Source organism: Herpailurus yagouaroundi, unplaced genomic scaffold (genome assembly GCF_014898765.1).
Source record: "Herpailurus yagouaroundi ecotype Mexico unplaced genomic scaffold, PumYag 141, whole genome shotgun sequence".
NCBI classification, from domain to species: Eukaryota; Metazoa; Chordata; class Mammalia; order Carnivora; family Felidae; genus Herpailurus; species Herpailurus yagouaroundi.
The window spans coordinates 13,599,816-13,625,649 of NW_024412396.1; the positions used below are offsets into that span (position 1 = coordinate 13,599,816).

At 37.2% G+C, this 25,834-nt stretch overlaps 1 protein-coding gene across 4 annotated transcripts in view; it reads left to right on the forward strand.

Annotated features, from left to right (window-relative positions):
* PRORP (protein only RNase P catalytic subunit) overlaps positions 1-25,834 on the forward strand; it is a 135,695-nt gene that overhangs the window by 55,360 nt on the left and 54,501 nt on the right. The window lies entirely within an intron of this gene.

A 25,834-nucleotide genomic window follows, 5' to 3' on the forward strand; every position in this document is an offset into this window, starting at 1 on the left:
TTCTCAAACCTCCGAATCTAGAGATTTATATTTAAAAAAATACAGATATATCATATTTCTCATAGGCCTCTCCCCCCCCCCTTTTTTTTTTTATATCTATTGTCAGACCCTCTTGTGGCTTAGGTTTATTCTTTAACACTTTGTAGGTTGTCAGAACTAGCTTCCCAGTTTTTCTGTTAACCTTGTAAATAGAATTTTAGCTTAGAAGTTAAGAATAAGGATTCCGGAGTCAGACTTTTTGAATTCTAGTTCTGGTTCTTCCACTTTCAGTAGCTTTCATGGTTTGAACAAATTAACCTCTCTGTGCCTTAGTTTCCCAGTGTGTAAAATGGAGATAATAATAGTACCTATCTCACAAAGATGTTATAAAGAATAAATGAGTTAATATATGTAAGCATTTGGCACATTGTAAGTATCTAATAGGTGTAACTATTATTGTGATTACTATTCAGATTGATTTCCTATCTGGAACCGTAATTCTTGCTTTCAGTAGACCCTTATTTGGCAGTTTTTTTCCGTCATATCATCTATGTAAATAGAATTAAAATACAAAACTCTGCCTTAGTATTAGACTGAATCTAGGTCAGGTATTCAAATAATAATTGAGAATTGAAGGCAGTACTACCAAAAACTTAAGAAAAATTTTAAATGCAATGATGTTTTTAAAAATGTTTTTACGTTTATTTTTGAGAGAGAGCGAGCGAGAGCAATTGGGGGAAGGGCAGAGAGACGGAGACAGAGGATCCAAAGCGGGCTCTGTGCTGACAGCAGATACCCCAATGCGGGGCTGGAACTCAAGAACCACAAGATCATGACCTGAGCCTAAGTTAGATGCTTAACCTACTGAGCCACCCAGGCGCCCCTAATGTGATGATTTTCAGAAATTTTAGTTTCCTCTGATTATAAAAGTAATGCATGTAGAAAATTTGGAAATTACAGTAAATAAAATTATATATAGCCCTATCATTCAACAATAATCATTGTCAGTGTTTTATTTCCTTGCAGTGTTTTTCCATTTTCTTACCTAATTGAGCTTCAACTGTGTAATGACTATATATCTGCATTTTAATTCACAGTTGTTGAAAGCTCTCAATAAAAACGAAATTCTAAAAGGTGTAGAACTACCCATTTAAAAATATTTGAGGGGTGTCTTGGTGGCTCAGTTGGTTAAGCATCTAACTCTTGATTTTGGCTCAGGTCATGATTTCGCAGTTCTTGAGATCAAGCCCTGCTTCGGGCTCTGCACTGACAGCACAGAGAGACTGCTTGGGATTCTCTCTCTCCCTTTCTGTCTGCCCCTCCCTCGCTCATGTACATACTTTCTCAAAACTCTCAAATAAATAAACTTAAATAAACAGTTGAAAAAATAAAATATTTGAGATGGAAGCGCCTTAAAAGAGCACATAAAAAGGGGTACCTGGGTGGCTCAGTCTGTTAAGCCTCTGACTCTTGATTTTGGCTCAGGTCATGATCTCCAGAGAACTCTTAATGACATTGAAGAATTACCTTCCTGAATGGCACCCCCAAGGGATGGGTATAAGATTAAATGACCTTTTAAGGTAATGACCCTTTAGAAAGTTTAATCTTGATTCAGGGGCCAAATCTAGACAAGCAAGTCATTTTGGAGGAAATAAAATAGCTGAATCCAGCTAGCAAACTGAATATTTAGTGAACTACCCTTTAAAAAAATTTTTTTTAATTAAAAAGTTTTTTTCTCCTCATGATAAGTGCACCCCTTAATTCCCATTACCTATTTCACCTACCCACTCCCTCTTCCCCTATGGTAAATCCATCAATTTGTTCCCTGTAGTTAAGAGTCTGTATCTTGGTTTGTCTTTCTCTTTTTCCCTCTGCTCATTTGTTTTGTTTTGTTTCTTAAACTCCACAAATGAGTGAAATCATGGTATTTGTCTTTATCTCTATTTTCTTTTTTTTAATGCAAGATTTTTTTAATGTTTACTTTTGAGAGAGGGAGAGAGAAAGAGAGAGAGCATGAGCAGGGGAGGGGAAAAGAGAGAGATACAGATGATCTGAAACAGACTCCATGCTTGACAGTGGAGAGCCCAATGTGGGGCTCAAACGCACAAACTGTGTGATCATGACCTGAGCCAAAGTCCGACACTTAATTCACTGAGCCACCCAGGTGCCCTGGTGTTTGTCTTTTTCTGACTTACTTCATTTTCACATTATACTCTCTAGCTCTGTCCATGCTGTTGAAAAGGGCCAAATTTCATTCTTTTTTTGGCTAAATGATATTTCATTTTACATATATATATATATATATATATATATATATATATATACCATTTCTTTTTTATCCATTCATCTGTCGATGGACACTTGTGCTGCTTCCGTTGTTTGACTATTGTAAATAATGCCGCGGTAAACATAGGGGTGTATGTATCCTTTTGAATTAGTGTTTTTTTGTATTTTTTGGGTAAGTACCCAGTAGTGCAATTACTGGATTACAGGGTAGTTTTTACTTTAATTTTTTGAGGAACTTCCATACTGTTTTCCACAATGACTGCACCAGTTTGCGTTCCCGTCAACAGTGTGAGAGTCTTCCTTTTTCTCCACATTCTCGTCAACACTTGCTGTTTCTTGTGTTTTTTATTTTAACCATTCTCACAGGTGTGAGGAAATATCTCATGTAACTTGATTTGCATTTCCCTGATGATGACTGATGTTGATCATCTTGTCATGTGTCTGCTGGCCATCTAGATGTCTTTTTTTTTTAATGTTTATTTATTTTGAGAGAGAGAGTGCACGAGCAGGGGAGAGGCAGAGAGAGAGGGAAAGAGAAAATCCCAAGCAAACTCCACTCTCAGTGTGGAGCCCAAAGTGCAGCTCAATCTCAACAACCATGAGATCATGACTTAGCTGAAATCAAGAGTCCAATGCTTAACTGACTGAACCACCCAGGCTCCCCTGGATGTCTTGTTTGGAGAAATGTTTGTTCATGTCTTCTGCTCATTTTTTAATTGGATTGTTTGTTTTTGGGGGGTGTTGAGTTATATCAGTTCTTTATTTATTTTGAATACTAACCCTTTATAGGATATGTTGTTTGCAAATATCTTTTCCCATTCAGTAGGTTCCCCTTTAATTTTGTTGACTGTTTTCCTTCACTGTGCAGAAATTTTTTATTTTGATGTAGTTCCAGTGGTTTATTTTTGCTTTTTATTTCCCTTGCCTCAAGAGACCTATCTAGAAAAATGTTGCTAGGGCCAATGTCAGAGCAATTATTGCATGTGCTCTCTTCAAGGATTTGTATGGTTTCAGGTCTCACATTTAGGCCTTTAGTCCATTTTTAGTTTATTTCTGTGTATGGTGTAAGAAATTGTCCAGTTTCATTCTTTTGCATGTAGCTGTCTTTTCCCAGCACCATTTGTTTAAGAGACTGTCTTTTTCCCACTGTATACTCATTCTTCTTTTATCGAAGATTAATTGACCGTATATTTGTGGGTTTATTTCTGCGTTTTATGTTCTATTCCATTGATCTACGTGTCTGTTTTTGTGCCAGTACCATACTGTTTTGACCACTACAACTTTGTAGTAAGTTTTGAAGTATGGAATTGTGATACCTTCCCTTTTTTTCTTTTTCAAGATTGCTTTGGCTATTTGGGGTCTTTTGTGGTTCCATACAAATTTTAGGATTGATTATTCTAGTTCTATGAAAAATGCTGTTGGTATTTTGATAAGGATTGCATTAAATCTGTATATTGCTTTGAGTAATACAGAGATTTTAACAATATTTGTTCCTCAACCCATAAGCATAGAATGTTATTCCATTTCTTTGTGTCCTCTTGAATTTCTTTCATCAGCATTTTATAGCTTTCAGAGTACAGGTCTTTAATCTCTTTGGTTAAGTTTATTCCTAGATATTTTTTATTGTTTTTGGTGCAATTGTAAATGGGACTGTTTTCTTCATTTCACTTTCTGCCACTTCCTTATTAGTGTATAGAAATGCAACAGCTTTCTCTACATTGATTTTGTATCCTGCAACTTTACTGAATTTATCAGTTTTAGTAGTTTTTTGATGGAGTCTTTAGGGTTTTCTATATATAATGTCATGTTATCTGCAGATAATGAGAGTTTTACTTCTCCCTTACCAATTTGGATGCCTTATATTTCTTTATGTTGTCAAATTGCTGTGGCTAGGATTTCCAGTACTATGTTGAATATAAATGGTGAGAGTAGACATTCTTGTCTTGTTCCTGACCTTAGGGGAAAAGCTCTCTTTTTCCCCTTTGAGTATGATGTTTGCTGTGGGTTTTTCATATAAGGTCTTTAGTATGTTGAGGTACATTCTCTGTAGACCTACTTTGCAGAGGTTTTTTTTTTAATCATAAATAGATGTTACACTTTATTGAATTCTTTTTCTGCGTCTATTGAAATGACCTTATGTTTATTATCCTTTCTTTTATTGATGTGATATATTATACTGATTGTTTTGTGAATATTGAACCACCCTTGCATCCCCAGAATAAATCCTACTTGATCATGGTATATGATTTTTTTAATGTATTGTTGTATTTAGTTTGCTAATATTTTGTTGAGGATTTTTGCATCTGTGTTCATGAGAGATACTGGTCTGTAGTTCTCTCTCTCTCTTTTAATCTTTTATCTGGTATTGGTATGAGGGTAATGTTGTCCTCATAGAATGAATTTATAAGCTTTCCTTCCTCTCCTATTTTTTGGAATAGTTTGAGAAGAATAGGCATTAACTCTTTTTTAAGTGTTTAGTAGATTTTGCCTGTAAAGCTGTCTGGTTCTAGACTTTTGTTTTTTGGGAGTTTTTTGATTACTGCTTCAATTTCATTGCTGATAATTCGTCTGTTCAAATTTTCACTTTCTTCCTGCTTTATTTATTTATATGTTTCTAGGAATTTATTCATTTTTCCTAAGTTGTCCAATTTGTTGGCATGTAGGTTTTCGTAATATTGTTACAGTTGTTTATATTTCTATGGTGTTGGTTGTTATTTCATATTTCATTAGTGATTTTGTTTATTTGGATCCTCTCTCTCTTCCTCTTTTTATTTTTTTTAGATGAGTCTGGCTAGAGGTTTACCAGTTTTGTTGATCTCCTCAAAGAACCAGCTCCTGGTTTCATTGATCTGTTCTGTTGTTTTTTTAGTTTGTATATCATTTATTTCTGCTCTTATCTTTATTATTTACTTCCTTTTGCTGGGTTTGGGCTTTGCTTATTCTTTTTCTAGCTCCTTCAGGTATATGGTTAAGTTGTTTAGTTGAGATTTTTTTTTGCTTCTTGAGGTAGGCCTATATTGCTATATGCTTCTTCCTTAGAACCACTTTTGCTGCACTGTGTGGACATGTTTTCTGCTCTCTTGGATCTATAATTGGGAGTAGAATTGCCACGTCATATGGTAATTCTCTGTTTAAACTTTTGAGGAACTACCAAACTTCCAAAGCAGCTGCACCATTTTACATCTCCATAACAGTATATAAGAGTTCCAGTTTTTCTGCATCCTCACCAACATGTTACTATCAGTCTTTTTTATTATAACCATTCTAGTGTATATGAAGTGGAATTTTTTGTGGGTTTTGATTTGCATTTCTAATGACATAGGATGTTAAGCATCTTTTTATGTTTGTTGGCCATTTGCATGTCTTCTTTGGAGAAATACCTATTAAAATCCTCTATTTGGGTGGCACCTGGGTGGCTCCATTGGTTGAGTGTCTGACTCTTGATTTTGGCTCAGGTCATGATCTCATGGTTTGTGAGTTCAAGCCCTGTCTCAGGCTCTGCACTGGCAACAGAGAGCCTGCTTGGGATTCTGTGTCGCCCTCTCTTTCTGTCCTTCCCCTGCTTGCGTTTTCTCTCTCTCATTCTCTCTGTCTTTCTCTTTCAAAAGTAAATAAACATTTAAAAAATACTCTATTTTTTAATAGTAACTTGTCTTTTTATTGTTGAGTTGTATTTTTTATATATTCTGAATATTAGATCTTTATCAGGTAAATGATTTGCAAATATATTCTCCCAATTAGATTGTCTTTTGAAGCACAAAAGTTTTTAATTTTAATGAAGTCCAGTTTATCTATTGTTTTTCTTTTGTTGCCTGTCATTGTTGGTGTCATATCTAAAAAAAAATCATTGCCAAAAATAAATTAAAAAAAATAATAATAATAATACATAAAAAATTAAAATATCATTGCCTAATCCTAGATCATGAAAATTTATGCCTATGTTTTCTTCTAAGAGTTCTATAGTTTTAGTTCCTGCATTTATGGTTTCTGAATATTTAGAGATATAGTCATGGGTAAATGATAAGCAATAATTTAGAAGATAGATTCAGATAGGACTATCTTTGTTTCTGATTCATTTGTTTAATCTTCAGTAAATCTGGGGAAAATAAGACTTGTTACTAATCTTGTAGATATTTTTCAAATGTAAAGTGTATCCTGCTTAAAAATATATATATTTAGTTTCAAATTTTCAGAAGAAGAAAAGATCCAATTTGTATTTTTCTTTTGAAAAGTGGGAAGGGTTCTGGGTGACCAGTGGTTAATTATATAGTCTCCTTTTTGAGGACAGTTAGAACATCTTAGCCAGGAATTACAATGTAGATTCAGTTACTGTTTGCTGAGCACCTATTCCATGTCAGATATTGTTTTAAGATGTGAGGATATGTCTGTAGGCCAATAAATGCTAGGAACATAATTGGGCTAATAGGTATGTTATCTAAGCAAGACATTTGTAGTATATTGTGCATTTTGTTGTTCATTAACAGTGATTCTTATATTTGTATATGATTCTTTTTTAAAAAATTTACTTCAAATGTCAGAGTAGAGAATAACGTTTACCCAAAATACATGGGCTAAAATTTTTTTTAGTAAGTATTGCAAAACAGTTTTCATAACATTCAGTTCTCCAGAATGTGTTGTAATTTGGGAGAAACTAAATTTGATTAAATTTTAAACTTTGACTAAAGTATCAGGTATGAACTCTTGCTCCATTGAACCCTTGACTCACTTGAACTGGTATCTCTTTAGCATTACCTTCTGCAAGATACAGTATTTTGGATTTTCTTCAGTTGCATTTATTGTCTTTTAATTTAATAAACTTATCTTTTTAGCATAGTTTTAGGTTCATGAATCTCTTTATTAACAGCCATCCAACAGCATGCTATTTTGACTCTTACAAATACTTCTAAGGAAAGGGGCACCTGGGTGGTTCAGTTGGTTAAGCTTCCAACTTCAACTTAGGTCATGATCTCACGGTTCATGGGTTCGAGCCCTGTGTAGGGCTTTGTGCTGACAGCTCAGAGCCTGGAGCCTGCTTCGGATTCTGTGTCTCCCTCTCTCTCTGCCCCTCCCCTGCTCACACTCTGTCTCTCTCTCTCTCCTTCAAAAATAAATAAAATATTATAAAATAAAATAAATCCACAAGTCTTCGGAGGAAAAGCTTTGCATAGCCAGAGGTAGAAATTAACTTGTATTTTTTAGAGCTTAAGTGAATAAGTAATTGGCACCACCATCTCCCCAGTTGTTCAAGTCAAAAACCAAAGATTCTAGCCTCAATTGCTCTTTTTCACTAGCTCCAAATCCAGTTGACTGACAAGTTTTTTTGTTGTTTTTGTTTGCTTAAAAACAATTTTTTTAATGTTTATTTTTGAGAGACAGAGACAAGCAGGGGAGGGGTAGAAGAGAGAGAGAGGGAGACACAGAATTCGAAGCAGGCCCCAGGCTCTGAGCTTTCAGCACAGAGCCCAGCACGGGGTTTGAACTCATGAACCACAAGGCGAACTGAGATGAAGTCGGATGCTTAACTGACTGAACCACCCAGGTGCCCCGATGACAAGTTTTATTGGTCATAACCCCCAGATATATCCCATAATCTTATCTCTTTCCATCTCCATTCACATCATCTCTCATCTAAACTCCTAAGTGGTCTCCTTGCTTTTTCACCCTTGCCCTAATGTCTTTCAGTTACACTTAGAATGAAATCCAAGTTCCTTATCATGGATTATAGTACTGTTGTTTTTTCTTTCAATGAATAATGTGCACACTAGCATTTTTCCTGTTCCTCAAACACACTGAACTTGTTCCTGCCTTAAAGTCTTTGTACTTGCTATTCCTTCAGCCTTTAATGTTCTTTCTTCTTAAAATGGTGGGGTCATTATCAGCACCTCAGAGGCCTTCCCTAATTCTTCTGAAGTAACCCCAGTCTGCTTTCCTACCTTCTGCCTGCATTTTCAGTTACATCAACCTTATTTACTTTGGTAATGGATTAAAAACGGCCACAGATTCTTTGCAGTTCCTCTCATATGGAGATGGAGTCTGTTTCCCCACATTTTGAATCTGGGCTTGCTCTATGACTTGCTTTGGCCAGTAGAATGTGGCACAAGTGACATTGTGGGACTTCTGGGCAAGGGCGCAAGAGGTCATGCGGCTATGCTGTCACTCTCAAGGAATTACCACCTTGTGAACAAGCCTACATCAGTCTCCTTAAGAATGAGATGCCACATAGAGAGAGAGGGAGAGGGAAAAACAGGGCAAGAAAGATCAGGGACACAGCCATCCCAACTAAGGCTCCAAACATATGAGTAAGGTCATCTGGGACCAGACAGCCTCTGGACAACCTGCCAACTGATTGTGAACACATGGATTGGCCTAACCAATGCCATGTGGAGCAGAATAACTGTCCAACTGAGCCCAACCTAAGTTGCCAACCCATAATACTGTGAGAAAATAAGTGGTTATTTTAACCCAAGTTTCAGGGTAGTTAATTATACAGCAATAGTTATTTAATTCCTTCATAGCACTTAGTATCTACAATTTCCGATACATGTCTCTGTTTACTGTATTAACCTCCATCAGAATGAAAATGCCCCAATATTGAAGATCTTGTACATCTTGTTTACAGTTATAGTTTCAGCACTGAGAAAAGGGCCTTACACATAGTAAATTGCTCACTAGATACTTAGTAAATGAATGAAAGAATGAACAAATGGATATAGAGTTACAGGAAATTATATAAACTGTTAGAAATAACTGGGTTTGGGGGTTAACTCTGAAAGACTTCTTGAGTTTCACTCTGCAACTTCATTCACTTGCTAGCTTTGTGATCTAGGCTGTTAAAGCTCTTCATGCCTTCTGTAAAGATCAAATGAACTAATCATTGAAAAGCACTTATTGCAGTGCCTGGTACATAGTCCAATAAATTTAAGCAGAAAAAAAAAAAACAAAAAAAACCCACCACCACCTTGTGAGTGCATTTAGTTGTCCATGGTCTTAACTTTGTAGGTACCAAAGTATGGTAGTTTTTTATGATGCGTTTAGTTTCCTAATTTAAATATAACTGACAATCCGCTCTTAGTTTTTTCAATTTGGGGGTCTTCATTGTTTTGAACTGATGCTTAGAATCTAAACCTGAGTGTCTAAATAAATGGCTAACTTTTCTGTAAAATAATTAAATAAGAAATATATTAATGGTACAGAGAAAATAAAAGACTGTATTAGTATTCATTAGGATAGGTTATGTAATGCTGCAGTCATAAACCCAAAATTTCTGGGGCGCCCGGGTGGCTGAGTGGGTTAAGCATCCAACTCCTGACTTTGGCTCAGGTCATGATCTCGTGGTTTGTGAGATTTTCTCCCTCTCTGTCTCTGTCTCTATCTCAAAATAAATAAATAAAATAAAAAAAAAATAAACCCAAATTTCAATGGCTTAAAACAAATTATTTCTTGTTCATGCTGCATGTTCAGTGTGGATCATCTGTCTCATTGTCATCCTTATTCCAGGATTCCACATAATTTTCTGAAATATTGCCAGTCACTGTGACAGAGGGAAAAGGGAAGGTGTAGAGCACATGCTGACTCATAAAGCTTCTACTCAGATCTGATACCTATCACTTCTGCTCATAATTTATTAGCAGCTAATGCAAGCTATGCAGCTACACCTGAGTTCAGTAAGATGGGGACTGGGGGGAAATCCCACCACATGTGCCCAGAAGGAGAAGGAGAATTAATGTTTTTGAATAGCTCTAATGACTACCACACTGAGGTTGTGATGTCTTGCTTGTTACAATGGGCAAGTGTAGCCCAGGAGCTAGAAATGAGTTTCAGCATGACCATGCAAACTGTCTTCACCTAGGTTCTTTTTTCCAATAACAGTTTCCTTCACCATGGTTTTATGTACAAAGAACTGATGGTTGATTTTTTTTTTTTTTCTAGAATGAACAGATAGGAATTCTAAGGTCTCCATGACTCATATTTTACACACACTTTCACAACTTTCATTTTCAGGATGAGTTTTTCTTTTGAACCACCAATTCATCATTAATAATTGGCAATGTGAGATCATCTTGAGGGGACAGGGACACCGTACTAACCTTTTACCTAGAAAATAAAAGGATATAAATTGGAAGGGTTCTTATTTTGAGTTTTCTCTCTTGTCTCCCCTGCCAAACACACACACACACACACACACACACACACACACACACACACACACAGGCTCACGCTCCTACCCATAATTCAGTCCTAGTGTCCTTGTTCCTTGCTCCTTTTGCAGCTTGCATTTTGGATTTTTGTTTGTTCATAATAAGCTCCTTTAGTAGAGGGTGTAGTGTATAGGGGGAAAAGTACATCATTTTAGTTAATTTTGCTAGCTGTTCAAAACTCTGCTACCAATTTTTGTCGATAACTGAGAATTGGTTAAAATAGCTTCTACAGAATGAAAATATATAATGTAATTTAAAAGAATTATGGCCAGACATCAGCACTGAATGCTTTATCCTTACAGCATGCTTGAGGCATTGAATAGAAAGTAGTTTGGTGGAAACACTGCAGAATTTGTTTTGATTGCTACCTCTTAGTTGGTTTTACTATAGTGAGAGAAAAATTGAAGCATGGGTATTAGCCAGTAAAGGTTATTTGGCAGTAGCATTTACTTAGCAATGAGTTCTCTCTTTTTTTTCCTGCCACCCAAGTTATTTTATTTCTTTTGGTTGATTTACATAGTCTCTTGTAAATGTTTCAATACCATAAAAAACCTAAGATACAATAAACTATGCTCAGTGTTTTGTGTGGTGTGTGTGTGATCTTGGGCTTTTTTTTTTTTTTTTTTTTTTTTTTTGCTCAAACTGTAGAAATATTGTAGAGTTTATTTATTTATTTTTTTTAATTTTTAAAAAAAATTTTTTTTCAACGTTTATTTATTTTTGGGACAGAGAGAGACAGAGCATGAACGAGGGAGGGGCAGAGAGAGAGGGAGACACAGAATCGGAAACAGGCTCCAGGCTCTGAGCCATCAGCCCAGAGCCTGACGCGGGGCTCGTACTCACGGACCGCGAGATCGTGACCTGGCTGAAGTCGGACGCTTAACCGACTGAGCCACCCAGGTGCCCGAAATATTGTAGAGTTTAACACCAACTGTGCTTGAAATTATGTGGGTTTTTTTGTTTTTTTTTTTTAGCGTTTATTTATTTTTGAGACAGAGACAGAGCATGAACGGGGGAGGGTCAGAGAGAGGGAGACACAGAATCCGAAACAGGCTCCAGGCTCTGAGCTGTCAGCACAGAGCCCGACGCGGGGCTCGAACTCACAGACCGCGAGATCATGACCTGAGCCAAAGTTGGCTGCTTAACCGACTGAGCCACCCCGGCGCCCCGAAACTATGTTTTAATAATATTTTTTTTTTAATTTTTTTTTTTTCAACGTTTATTTATTTTTGGGACAGAGAGAGACAGAGCATGAACAGGGGAGGGGCAGAGAGAGGGAAACATAGAATCGGAAACAGGCTCCAGGCTCTGAGCCATCAGCCCAGAGCCTGACGCGGGGCTCGAACTCACGGACCGCGAGATCGTGACCTGGCTGAAGCCGGACACTTAACCGACTGCGCCACCCAGGCGCCCCATATGTTTTAATAATATTAAAGTAGCACAGAAACTCTTAAATTATCTTACTGTGTTTGCAGTGGCAAATGTTAGATTAAGTATTGAAGTATTTTTATTAATAATACCTTCTTAACTTTTAAATACTTTTCTCCATATAGTTTTTCTTCCTACTTAAAGACTAGCTCTTAAGGACTGGCTTTAGAGGTAGAAGGTCTTGTTCCTTGGGTCTCAAAACTAGGATGTCATGCTGCTATTGTTGCCTTCAGAAAACATGTACTAACCCCCATGTTTCCTCTGAGAAGGTGTTTGAGTAACTTTTTTCTGTACTGAAATGTCAAATTGAAAACTTGTCATTTTTCCCAGTTTACTTTCGTAAGTTTCGTTGATTACTAATGATTGGAAATAAGTGATTGGAGATTGTTTCTAAACATGTTCTTAATTTTAGTCAACTGGTTAACAATAGTTTCTTTCCAGTGGAATTTATTTAAAAAAAATTTTTTTTTCAAAGTTTTTGTTTATTTTTGGGACAGAGACAGAGCATGAACGGGGGAGGGGCAGAGAGAGAGGGAGACACAGAATCGGAAACAGGCTTCAGGCTCCGAGCCATCAGCCCAGAGCCTGACGCAGGGCTCGAACTCACGGACCCCGAGATCGTGACCGGGACCGCAATATCGTGACCTGGCTGAAGTCAGAGGCTTAACCCACTGCGCCACCCAGGCGCCCCTCCAGTGGAATTTAAAGACTGGTTTTTTTAGTTTTTGTTTTTTTTTTTTTTTTTTGTAAACGTTTATTTATTTTTGGGACAGAGAGAGACAGAGCATGAACGGGGGAGGGGCAGAGAGAGAGGGAGACACAGAATCGGAAACAGGCTCTAGGCTCTGAGCCATCAGCCCAGAGCCCGACGCGGGGCTCGAACTCACGGACCGTGAGATCGTGACCTGGCTGAAGTCGGACGCTTAACCGACTGCGCCACCCAGGCGCCCCTCTTTCAGTGTTTTTAAGGCTAGGAGCTGTAAGAACAATTATGAATCCAGTTTTTTCTAGGTTAAACTCTAACCCGGCAAAGGACTTCACTGTTCACTTTATGTTTCTTTAGAAAAAATTAACATATTTTTAAAGAAAAAAAAACTTTGAAATAAATATGTAGTATTACAAACTTAACCTCTAGTGATTCGGCTATATTTTAGAATATTGACTCTCAGACTTTAGTGTGCCTCAGAATCACCTTGAGGGCTTGTTAAAACAGGATGCAGGCCCTACCCCCAAAGTTCCTGATTCTGAAGGTCTGGGGGTGGGGCTGAGAAGGTAATGCTGATGCTGCTGGTTTGGGGACCACATTTTGAGAACCACTATAATATAAAGACAGTTTCTCAGAAGTGTGTTCATACTGCTTTACAAAAACAAGCAGTTTATAAAAGGTAAACACTCAAAATTATTAGAAGTCTTAATAATTTTTAGATCGGGATTCTGCTTTTTTAACTGAATATATGAAACTCATTTTAAGGTACTGAAACTTGGTCCTAAGAATAATATACTTCTTCCACTTTCAAAGTAGAAGTTTGTCATGTTTCCATAACCAACAGTTACATTATCAAGTTGTTATATTAGCATTATGATGATTTTCAGGTACCTAGAATATGACTTTAAAAAAATATGTTAAGTAGCCCAAAGAGAATGTGCTAACTGGGGAAAGCCTAAGACTCAATTAATTAATTATAGGGAGTATCAAACCAGTGGAATTGCTTGTTTCTCTCTAGGGCATCTGAAATAATCACCCAAATAAGTCATTGTTAGTATGTATTTATAAGCCTAAGATTAAAAGAAAATCAGTGGTAACTATAAACTTGGACTGTGAATCTTAAGGCAGCTAACCTGTAGCAGCATTTAAGTTCTGTTTTATTGGGATTTTGGAAGGGCTGATAAGAGTTCTCTAATCTATAAACTTACTACATGGGAGAGAAAAAGTAGATCTAATCTTGATTCCTTATTTTTAGAATAATTATATCTAGCTAGTCAAAGATGATCTAAGTGACTTGGGGAAATAAATAGGCATTAGTGAATGCCAATCTAGAATTTACTGAAAAACACAAAATATGTTCCTTTTCTTACTATTCATCTTTCATGACATGATAACTCAAGGAGGTCACATTACCTGCAATCAAATAATGCCACACTGACTAGGTACTTCCTTTCACCCACGTGCAATTCCACCCACTCTACCTGCCTGACACACATAAGAATTCTGTTTTGTTATGTGACTGCTAGAATAGTCTACACCACTCAGAATTATTCTTACATGTACCAACTGCTAATGGGGTGAATGATCAACTGTCACATAAGTGGGGTTTTGGTGAAGTAATCAAGGGAATAAGTAGAAAGATGAATGAAGCCAGGCAAAATTTCTATAATGATGTTAGCCTCATGTCCCTTTCTTTCCAGACATCTCCAAAAAGGTATTATTTTGCATAGTGTTTGAAAGAAAATTTCCCCCATTGCGTTACTCATTCAAGTGATTGTGTGTCTTAGAACAGCATTGTTAGGAATACAGCGTTGCCAGACTTCCATATCTGTTGTCTCTCTGACAAAAATCTCAATGACAAGTTGATTCTTCTCTTGATGTGCCACTGATAATGTTTGTGTGATAACTGTTTGGGGTGTGGTGAGATTATCTTTGTGAATCATTATTGTGTGTACCTTGCTTCTATGACAATGTTTTAAAACACTTCCAGGAATGTGGTAGGCAGAGCTCCCTATGAAAATATAATACCCACTTTAATCAAAATTTAAAAATATATGTTTGTTAAATCTCTAAGGTAAACAGCAATTCCAGAATGAGTAGTAAGTTTACTTAAACATGTTTTTGAAGTTATATCAATTATTCTTACCTATTATTACAGTGGTAATACTTTATTAGTCATTAATTTTATATTAAAATATTTATTTTAAAATAATTCTCCTTTTAAAATAGCTTCTATTTCAGACTTTTAACTACTGAAAGGCTGATTTTTCTCCCAGTCAAATACAATGAAGATCGATTGATTGAGATCAATTCAGATCTTAGATTTTATTGCAATATTTCATTTAGACGTGGTTTTTTTTTTCCTAGATAGTATTGGGAAGTGTATATAGTTCTTCAGGTATTCATCTCCCCCTCCACCATAGCTATTCTTTATTTGTAGATTATCTGTGTCCCACTTTGTTCTATGAGAGAAAAGATGATTATAATAATGTGTACACTGCAGGGGCACCTGGGTAGCTCAGTCGGTTGAGCGTTTGACTTCAGCCCGGGTCATGATCTTGCAGTTTGTGAGTTCGAGCCCCACATCGGGCTGGCTGCTCTCAGCGCAGAGCCTGCTTCAGATCTTCTTTCCCCCCCTACTCCACCCCCATCCCTCCCCTTCTCATGCTCTCTCTCTCAAAAATAAATAAAGCATTAAAAATTTAAAAAAAAAAAAGTGTGTGTAATGCAGAAAATAAACTTAAAATAAGTTAAAATAAAATGAACTTGGGGCGCCTGTGTGGCGCAGTCGGTTAAGCGTCTGACTTCAGCCAGGTCACGATCTCGTGCTCCGTGAATTCGAGCCCCGCATCAGGCTCTGGGCTGATGGCTCAGAGCCTGGAGCCTGTTTCCGATTCTGTGTCTCCCTCTCTCTCTGCCCCTCCCCTGTTCATGCTCTGTCTCTCTCTGTCCCAAAAATAAATAAAAAACGTTGAAAATAAAATAAAATAAAATAAAATGAACTTAAAATAAGAGCACAAAGGGAATATAAGCTTAGGAAAAATAAGAGGCTTGAGTTTGGTTCCACAAAATTTATACCATGCAGTGCTCTAGTAATTTGGCTGTAAATTCTGTCAACAGACTTGAAGATGAAAACATGATTGCGGAAGAATAGGGGTTTGTCCTTTTATCTGCCTGTACATCATTCATAAGCACTCCACACTGCCATTTATAAACACTCTCTTTCCTTAAAGAGATTCTCACAGGGACTGGGATGGGTTTTGGGAGAGTGAAGAGATAATCAGAAAGTAGAGCAGTTTGAAGACACACAATTCTGGTACACCTTCTAAGGAAGTTATTTCCACTGTAAGGTTCATTGATTTGGGGGATTCATGTAATTCATAAGACCAAATGGAAACTAATTGTTTGGGGAAAGTACCATTATTTCTAATATTTGAACCAAAGAGATTTCACTTGCAGGCCTTTTTAGTACAGGGCATGTGGGCACTGTGGGTGCTCTTTACAACACCCTTGTTAGGACCAGGCGAATGGACTGTGTAAGTATCAGCAGTAAAGGAGTCAGAAGAATAATATACAAGCTTGAGAGAACAGGCCTCAATAACTCATTATCATTAATGCTGTCTCAAGTTGGTGAGAAGGCCTGGTAGCAGAACTCATGCTTCTTGACCTCTTTGGAAAATGGGTAAGCTGGTTTTTCACTTTGGATCCACAGTAATCCACAGTGGTACTACACCTTGTTTTTATTTTATTTTTTATTTATTTTTTAAAAATTTTTATTTATTTTTGACAGAAAGACAGAGCACAAGCGGGGGAGGGGCAGAGAGAGAGGGAGACACAGAATCCGAAACAGGCTCCAGGCTCCGAGCTGTCAGCACAGAGCCTCACGCGGGGCTTGAACTCACTAACTATGAGATCATGACCTGAGCCGAAGTCGGATGCTTAGCCAACTGAGCCACCCAGGCGCCCCTAGACCTTGTTTTTAAAATATATAATTTGATTTCAGTTTTTTAAAAAATCTGGCTAGGAAACATATATCTCTAATACACTGCCTATGTAGCAAGCACTCTTAAGATTTAAAGAGATACTCAGGTGGGTTGGAGTATCTGAAGTGCCTTTGGTTTTTGTTAAGTAATTATAGCAAATACCATTTATTTTATGTGAAAAAAGAAGCTTGCAAACTCAACATCATTTAATTTAATCAGTGTAGTGCTTTCTCACTCAGTCTTGTGTAAATCATAAATGCCAAGAAAGTACTTGTGTACATAAAGTTACAAAATTAATCTGAATTGAAGCTTTCCAATTATTATAGATATCCCTCTCCACAAAAATATCTGCACATATTATGATATGAATGGCAGGAAAACCTCTTGAAAATTTTCTCATTGGTTTAGGAAAGAGATAACAGGCAATTTTACTGGGTTTAAGCTTAGAAGATAAATGGAAATAGCACTTCCTCTTAAAATGGACCAAAATAACCCTGCAAAATACACATAAAGTGTTTTATCAATATCAGTCTTTTACCAAAATAAGAACTTGAAAGTGAAAACTGCAAAGCCGCATAGTTCTATGGTTATGAAAACATTCTAAGTATACCAAATTCTTAATTACTTCCAATATTTTGTTTTATTAATTCCATTTCAATGTCCACTACCTGGTTGTCATTCTGACATGTCATCAGAGAGAAAAAAATGACATTAAGATATCATAACATCTGTCATAGGGTCTCATCCAGAAATACCACCTTACATTTAATCATTACATCTTGTTAGACTCCTCTTCCCTGTGACAGTTTCTCAGACTTTATTTTGATGACCTTGACAGTTTTGAGGGGTGCTGGGCAGGTATTACATAGAATGTCCCTCGGTTGGGGTTTGTATGATGTTTTTCTCATGATTAGTGTGGGGTTATGGGTTTTGGGGAGGAAGACCATGGAGGTAAATTACCAGTCCCATAACATGATATTAAAAGTACAAAGTATCAACATGACTTATCCCTCCTGTTGTTACCTGTGATCACCTGGCTGAGGAAGTGTTTTTCAGACTTGTCCAATATGATATTGAAGTTTTTCTTTTTCCCCCTCTTTTCATGTTGTAATCTTCAGAAGGAAGTCAGTATGCAGCCACATGTGGAGAGGAGGGAGTTCTTCCTTCTTGGAGGCAGAGGATTTACATAAATTATTTTAGATTCTTCTACATGGGAAATGTGTGTATTGTCCCCCATTTACTTATTTATTTAATGCTTATTTATAGTAGTATGGACTCATGGATATTTTATTTTATACTTTGGGTTATAATCTAATATTTATTTTGTTGTTCAATATATTCTAGCTTTGGCAATTGCAAACTTTTTGTTGGCTCCTGTGTATCTTTGACATACCCCCATCATTGTCAATGTTGTGAGCATTTCCTTACTTTCTGGCACCACAGTGTAACTCAGTTGTACAACATTCTGTTTCGAAAGCTAGAAAACACAGGTAATTAAGTAGGCTGCATCAGTCTCCATTGAAGGGAAAGATGCTGTCTCCATTTTTGATTATTGAGAACAATAAACAAGAAAGGTTAGTGTTTTTTCTACTTTTACTCCATTTTTCAATATCAAATAATACTTGTTTCTGCCACTTAGTGTAACAGTTTTGCCCAGTCACCTTTGATTTTTTTTCCCCAGGGGTTAATCTTATTTGTGTGTTGCCTGTTTTGGAGGATCAGTGTATATTTTGAATTTTCTTTTTCCTTTTTTGTTTCCTTAGCAGTGGAGTAGGAAAGGTAACAGCTCAAAGGATAAATTGAAATAATTAGCATAAACTTGTTCAGAGCAGCTCTACTATTACTGTGTCTCAAGTAATCAAAAAGTGGTCGTTACCCATCTGATAAACACTAGTTACCTCTAAAAGGGAAGGGTTATATAGAATGTTGGCTTTCTGTATTTGTGTAGTTTTAGAATTTTTTTAAATGATGAACTTAACATTTCTTTTATAATCTGGAAAATAGTAAAGGCTTATTTTTAGAGTCAGTGGAGATGCAAAGAAAAAAACCTACCCTTTCTGTGGTTTGAAATGCTTTGGAACTTAAGGACTTTCCCCCCCACACCTGATATACTCAAGACTTTTAGTTATTTTGCATTAATATTGTTTGCCTGTACCTGTACTAGTGAAATTGGCATATCTGCCCAATTGTTTTATGTAATTGCAATGCCTGCTTTAAACATGGAGATTTTTGGTATTCTCTGACAGTCGTTTCAGAAGTGTAAAACTTTTCTTTAATGAAGTTACAAATATATTGTAGGTAGAGAAGACCACTTATAAAAAGACATACAGTTTTGGTGTGTTGCTGCAGAAGGAATAGTTGGGAATCTTTCCCACTGGTTCTTTGTTCTGCTGCTTTTCCATGCTATCCTGAGACTTGATTTCTTTCTTTCTTTTTTTATATCCACTGGGTTCTCTATTCTATGCACACTGACCCTTACACCCTAAGGTTACTTACCTGTTCTTTTTCCTCTCTTCTTCACCCACCAACTTGGACCTGCCAACTCAAGGGAACCCCTCCACATTTTCCCTGGGATATGGCACGATCTCAAAATAAGAATATCACTGCAGCCAGTAATCTGTTTACCTCCACACCCCCACAAGAGCCCCTAAAAAATGGCTCTCCCATTTCGAAATTAGGATATTTTAAATAAAACATTGATAGAGTTTTGTTTATATTTCTTTGTGCCATAAAACGTGTCTTTTTGTCCTCTCCGTGTGTTCTTATTTTTATTTCAGTATACCGTAAAACAACCAGACATTTGTGTTATATAACTCAAAGCCAAAGAGGTTTTGTTTTACTATAACGTTTTGTTTGCCAGAGTTTAAATACAGCATAGTCACTTTCTAATAAAATCTTCTGCAAATCAACAAAAATAAGTTTAACTCTCTGTGCCCAGAATTCAGTTCAGTAAATACTAAGTTACTATTGTGTGGTTCTGGAAATGGCCTTATGGTGTTTGCTCTCAGGAAACTCACAACCTAGAAGTGATAAGACACATATTCAAATGAGGGAAGAGCAGGAGTATTAACATCATTAGTGAGATGTAGATCAGGAGATTAGGTAAAGACTTCATGAACAAGGTGGCATTTGAGATGAACTTCATCAGGCAGAGTCAGTGGGCAAGGGTGGTCTAAGCAGAGGCAATGGTTTCAGTCATGAGTGTTTAAAGGCAGAAAATAAAGGCACACTTGAAGACTAGTGAGTAGACCACTAGTAGTTGGAACATAGCTTACTTGTTTGGTAGTAGTGGGAGATAAGGTTGAAAATGTTGGTTGTGGCCATGGTTTGGAGCACCTTAAATATAATATTGAAGGGTTGGAATTTTCTTTCAGTCATTCAGCAACTAGGTACAGTGGTAAATCAGAACAGGCATGATCATCACCCCTGTGGAGTTTATAGCCTGACGTTATAATAATCCTAGAAATATGCATAAAATTGCAGTTGTGATAAATGATACGAAACAAACAAACAGAAGGTACATGGTTCTATGAAGACATTTAAGAAAACAAAAACAAAACTTGACCTGGACAAGGAGATCAGGAAAGGTTTCTTTGAAGAAATGGCAAATGGGTTGAGGTCAGAGGGATGAATAGGAGTTAACTAAGTAGAGAAAGATAACAAAAAAGGAAGTATTTTAGGTAGAGAATAGCATGTGCAGAGGCCCTTGGTGGGGGCTGGTTAACAGGAAGATGACAAGTATGAGAGACTGAAAGGTCAGGATGGTAGGATTGGAAAAGGTCCAGACATTATAGACTTCAAGGAGTTGGTTCTTTATCCTAAGAGTGATAGAAAGCAGGGAATTGACATAATGCAGTTTTCATTTTAAAAGTATAATTCTGGCTGTAGTGTGGAAAGTGAATCAGTGATTTCCAGTTAAAGTGGTTCCATAAATTCACACTTTGATGTACCACTTCTATACATCTATATATCAATGATAGATGAACTATAGAAACTACAAACTAAAAAGATATTGCCAAGCTCAAAAACAAAACAAAGCATAAACAAAACCTTCAATAGAACTGTAACCACAGGACTGCTTAGCTCTGAGTCCTAGAATAGGCATGGAGGCAGGGATTTAACTCCTTTGGGGTAGGAAAGACTAAAAGTGTGCCATGTGAGATGGGGCTTTATTGTTTAAAGCTAGAGCAGGAGCAAAGCTTCTCAAAATGGCAGAGGAAGCTGGGGTACTGGGGTGGGGGGTTGGGGGGGACTTTTAACTACCATTTGAAGTTAATGGCCTGTCAACTAGTTGCAAGCCCCAGGAATGAAGACAGAAGAATACTCTAGCAACTCACCAGTGACAGGATCTGTGATATTCCCATCAACAAAGGACTCAGGAACTAGGGAGATGAGTAATCCCAAAACTTTTAGGAGGGATAGGATCAGCATAATGGCAGCTAAGAATGTGAAAGAGAGAAAAGAACCAAAAACTCTAAACTTAAAATGAAAATAAGTCTACAAACCAAAACTCAAAGTGTGAAGAAATTTAATGCTAAGAAAGATAACCAACAAAACAATTAAAACATAAATTTACAGGGGCACCTGGGTGGATCAGTTGGTTGAGCATCTGACTCTTGATTTCAGCTCAGGTCATGATCCCAGGGTCTTGGGATTGAGCCCAACATTGGGCTCCATGCTGAACATGGAACCTGCTTGGGATTCTCTCTCTTCCTCTGCTTGTCTCCTCTGCTTATGTGCTCTTGCTCTCTCTCTCTCTCTCTCCCTTTCTCTCTCCCTAAAATAAAATAAATAAAAAACACATACATTTATAGATCAAATTAATTCTGTAAAGGTTCAAATATTTTAAAGTATGTTTAATATATTTGCTCAGATTCAAATGAATATATTCTATTTAAGGCAAGCAAGAAAATATGAAGCAAATGAAACAGAAACAGATGTTTAAAAGAATCAGAACTCTTGAATGAAAAATAGTCATTGAAATAATTCAGTAGACATAATAAACTCTAGACTGGCCACAATGAAAGAGTTTATGAATTGGAAGTTGGTACTGAGAAACTCACCCAGAATGAAGCATAGAAAGATAAATTTAGAGAGGAAGAGACTAGGTAGAAAATGGACAAATCTTCAAATATTTAGGAAATAAAACAGAGAATTTGGTAGTGAACTGGATGGGGGGGGGTGTTAATTGGAGAAAGTGATCAAGGATGATACCAAGGAATGGGTTTGTTTAACTGGACAGAAGGTGATGCCATTTCCTGAGAGGTTGGTTGGAAGACAATTGGAGGGAAAATTATGAGTCTGCCTTTAGATATGTTGAGTTTGATGCCTCTGGGGTATCCAAAAGGAGATACCTAATAGATAGTTGGGCATATAGCCCTACGATGCAAAAGAGGAGTCTGGGCAGGAGGTAGAAATTTTAACTCAAATGCCTATAGGTGATAATTGAAACCATCTGGAATGAAAAAGGAGTAATTCTAGGACCAAGCTTTAAGGCACTCTAATATATAAACCAGTATATAGAAGAGGATAAGCTTGCAAAGGACATGGAAGAGTACCTACAGAGATGATAAGTAAACTGGAAGAGTAAATATGTTATGGCAGCCAAGGGAAGAGAATGTTTCAAAAGTGAGCAGAGATTAATATTTGCAAATATTACACAACTATCATGGGGGAATGAGGATCAGGAGGTGTCATTGAATATAGTGATATGGAGATGATTGGTGACCATAGAATGAGCTATGGAGGTGGAGAGAAGGGATAAGCAGTCAAATGGAGTAGCTTGGACTACACACTCTGTGTGTCTCTCCTTTATCACTTACACAGAACATCCCACACTTTACTTAACTTCTGACACCAGATGTGTGGGTTTTTCACACATCAAGCAATTATCTGTGATACCAGCTGGTTGTCCTACAATTGAGTTAAATTTTTTTGATACTAACTGCTGTTAGCACAGACTCCATAAGTTAAGGGCTCTCCCACAAGATTCCCTATACCCCTTAAATACCAATTGCAGTTCCCAGGTTGTCACCTGTACTTCTGACTGATCAGCTATAAATTGGAGGTTCCCATGACCCCTCCTCAAGTTTTATCGTTTGCTAGAATGGCTCATGGAACTCAGGGAGACACTTATGATTACCAGTTTATTATATAATAAAGGATATGGTAAAAAATACAGATGAACAGCCAGATGAGGAAATACATAGGGCAAGGTCTGGAAAAGTCCTAAGTACAGGAGCTTCCATACTGGTGGAGTTGGGGTGTGCTACCCTCTTGGCACGTAGATGTATTGACCACCCTAGAAGCTTTCCAAACCCCATACTTGAGGATTTTTATGGAGGCTTCATCATTTAGGCATGATCATTAACTCAGTTCCCAGCCCCTCTTCCTTTCCTGGAGGATGAAGGGCTAGGGCTGAAAGTTCCAAGCTTCTAATCATGGTTTGGTCTTTCTTTGGTGATCAGCCCCTGTCCTGAAGCTATCCAGGAGCTCACCAGGAGTCACTTCCTTAGAAAGAAAGATGCTCCTATCACCCAGGAAATTCTAAGGAATTTAGGAGCTCTGCATCATGAACTGGGATCAGAGACCAAATATTAAAACAAAAGATGAGCTCCTAGTATTCTTATCACTTAGGAAATTATAAGGGTTTTAGGGACTCTATGCCAGGAACCAGGGCAGAGACCAATATATGTATACTTTTCATTATGTCACAAGGAATAAAGGAAATTGAGGCTGTGAAGTAGGAAGGATAGAAACAGGGCAGTATCTGAAGGGGGATAAAGTAAGTAGACATGTGAGAGAAGATCCAGGTTGGGGTTGAAGCTGACTATGTAAGAGAAGAAGAGTGAATGGTTAGTGTATTAAAGAAGGTGGAAAGCAATAGGGTCCAGAGCATAGAAGGAGGAATTAGCCAAAACAGGAAGTATGGAGGGAAGAAGAACAGTGTATATGGATATTTTCCAAGAGAGGATGTATTATTTGACTATGGAACTTTTTTCACAGAGCATTTTGAAGGGCATATTCTTCAAAATACACTTGGGGAAATTTTGCCTTAAAGCATAACCAACCGTCTTCCAAACTTTCTAAGTCATCAAGTACTATTCACTTGTTATATGAGAAGCTGTAACAGATATTCGAAATTAGTGTTTTTAGTGCTTTTTAATCCTGGACTCCTTTTAGAATAAATTAAAAGTAATTTTATTTTTTTTATTTTTTAAATTTTTAAAAAAAATTTTTTTTTCAACGTTTATTTTTATTTTTTTTGGGGACAGAGAGAGACAGAGCATGAACGGGGGAGGGGCAGAGAGAGAGGGAGACACAGAATCGGAAACAGGCTCCAGGCTCTGAGCCATCAGCCCAGAGCCTGACGCGGGGCTCGAACTCACGGACCGCGAGATCGTGACCTGGCTGAAGTCGGACGCTTAACCGACTGAGCCACCCAGGCGCCCCTAAAAGTAATTTTAGATAGTAAAATGTTCTTTATACTTTCTTAAGATTAGTCTATAAAAGCAAAGAAATTGTATATTAATGTAGATTTAAACCTTATTTAATTTTGCTTGATCTTACCACTAATAACATCTAGATTTTAGTGTAAGGGTATTTTTTTGATAGAATTGATCGTTTTGTTACTGTGTTGAGGCAAAAAAAGAAACCTGAAAATCAAGCAAGAATATCCGAAAGGTTTTTTTATTGAATTAGTTAATTAAATTCTGAACTACTAAATATGTACCCCTTATGTAGTTATCTAGAGCTTGGTATTTCACAAATGGTATCTGTTATCTCTGTTAATCTGGCAACCACAAAAAACTTCCTGCAGAGGAAGAGGTAATTTTCTGTTTACTTACCCTTCTCCTTTAAAATTTTTATCTTCCACTTTAACTTTGTTACAGGTGATACTCATGTCACATGGTCGTGTTACTGGAAAGTCATATTGGGAGATGATTTGTAAAAGAAATGAGAAAATTAAGAATTTCACATGTGCCAGGAACTGTTCTAAGCCCTTTACGTATGTTATCTCATTTATTCCTCACAGCAGTCTTACAAGGTGTCATTTCCATTTTACAGATGTAGAAACAAGGGGTTGGAGAAGTCAAGAAACTTGCCCATGATAAATTTACAGTTAGTAAATGTCAGAATTGAGACTCAAACCCAGGCTCTCTAACAGCAGAGGCTAAGACTAATAACACTGTGTTATATTCTTTTCTATCGATCTTGCCAGCTTTCCATACATCTATTCTATTTACAAAGAAAAGCAGCTTCAGAAGTGAAAGGAAAGCCATCAGTGGCATTTGTTTATTTTAATTAAGTATTGACATGATCTTGAAATAGAAAATGTTCACAGTCTACCAAACACTTGAGACTTGTAATATCACCATAATTTTTTGCTTTTGTACATGTTGCTTCTGTAGTATGGCTAAGTTCTTCTTGCCTTTCAGGGCTCAGCTTGGGAATCCTCTCTCATTCCTAAAACCTCTTCCCCACATTCCCTGTCTTCTCCCAGAGGTCATCTTTTGTCTGGGCAGTTGGCCTCTTAATGTGTGCTCTCTGAGTACCCTGCTCTCATCTCTGGTGTAGCACCAGTCACACGATTGCAATTATCTTAAGCTCCTTGATAGCAGGAACGGTTCTTTTTAGAAATTTCGACATCCAGCACAGTGTCTGGCATATGCTAAGTATACGCAAAAGGTTGAGTGAATGTTTGACCCAAAGTGTATTTTTAGACTTGTGGAATGTTTGATGGCTATGATAGTGGTTCTTATGATAGACAACGTACCTTTTGTTTGGCTCTCCATTTCTTTCTGGTGAATAGTGTTTTTTCATATCCCTAAAGGCTTGAGGTCATCAGATGGGAAAGGAGTGGGGGAATGCTATTAGCGAATTCCCTGAGTAGGGTAGAGGACACTGGTGTTACTCTTACTTCCCTTCGCAGTGAGAAGGGGGCCAAGCTGTAGAGTTAGGGGGAGGATAGTGGCACTCACATGAAACCTCAGAGTCTGTTGGTAGCTTATAGTTTACTGGTTAAGACCTCTGATTTAAATATTGGCTACGTCTACACTGTGCAGGCCCATAGCTATTTTATACTTTATATTCTCACCAACCAGCACCAGGTTTAAACCTTTTGGTCAAGGTGATAGATCATTCCTAAATATTCACCCCTGACCTGAAGCCAATCTCTTTTTCTCCATCACAAGTCTGTAGACTAGCAACATCATCATATATCAGATGTCAGAAAAACTGCACACCATTCCCAC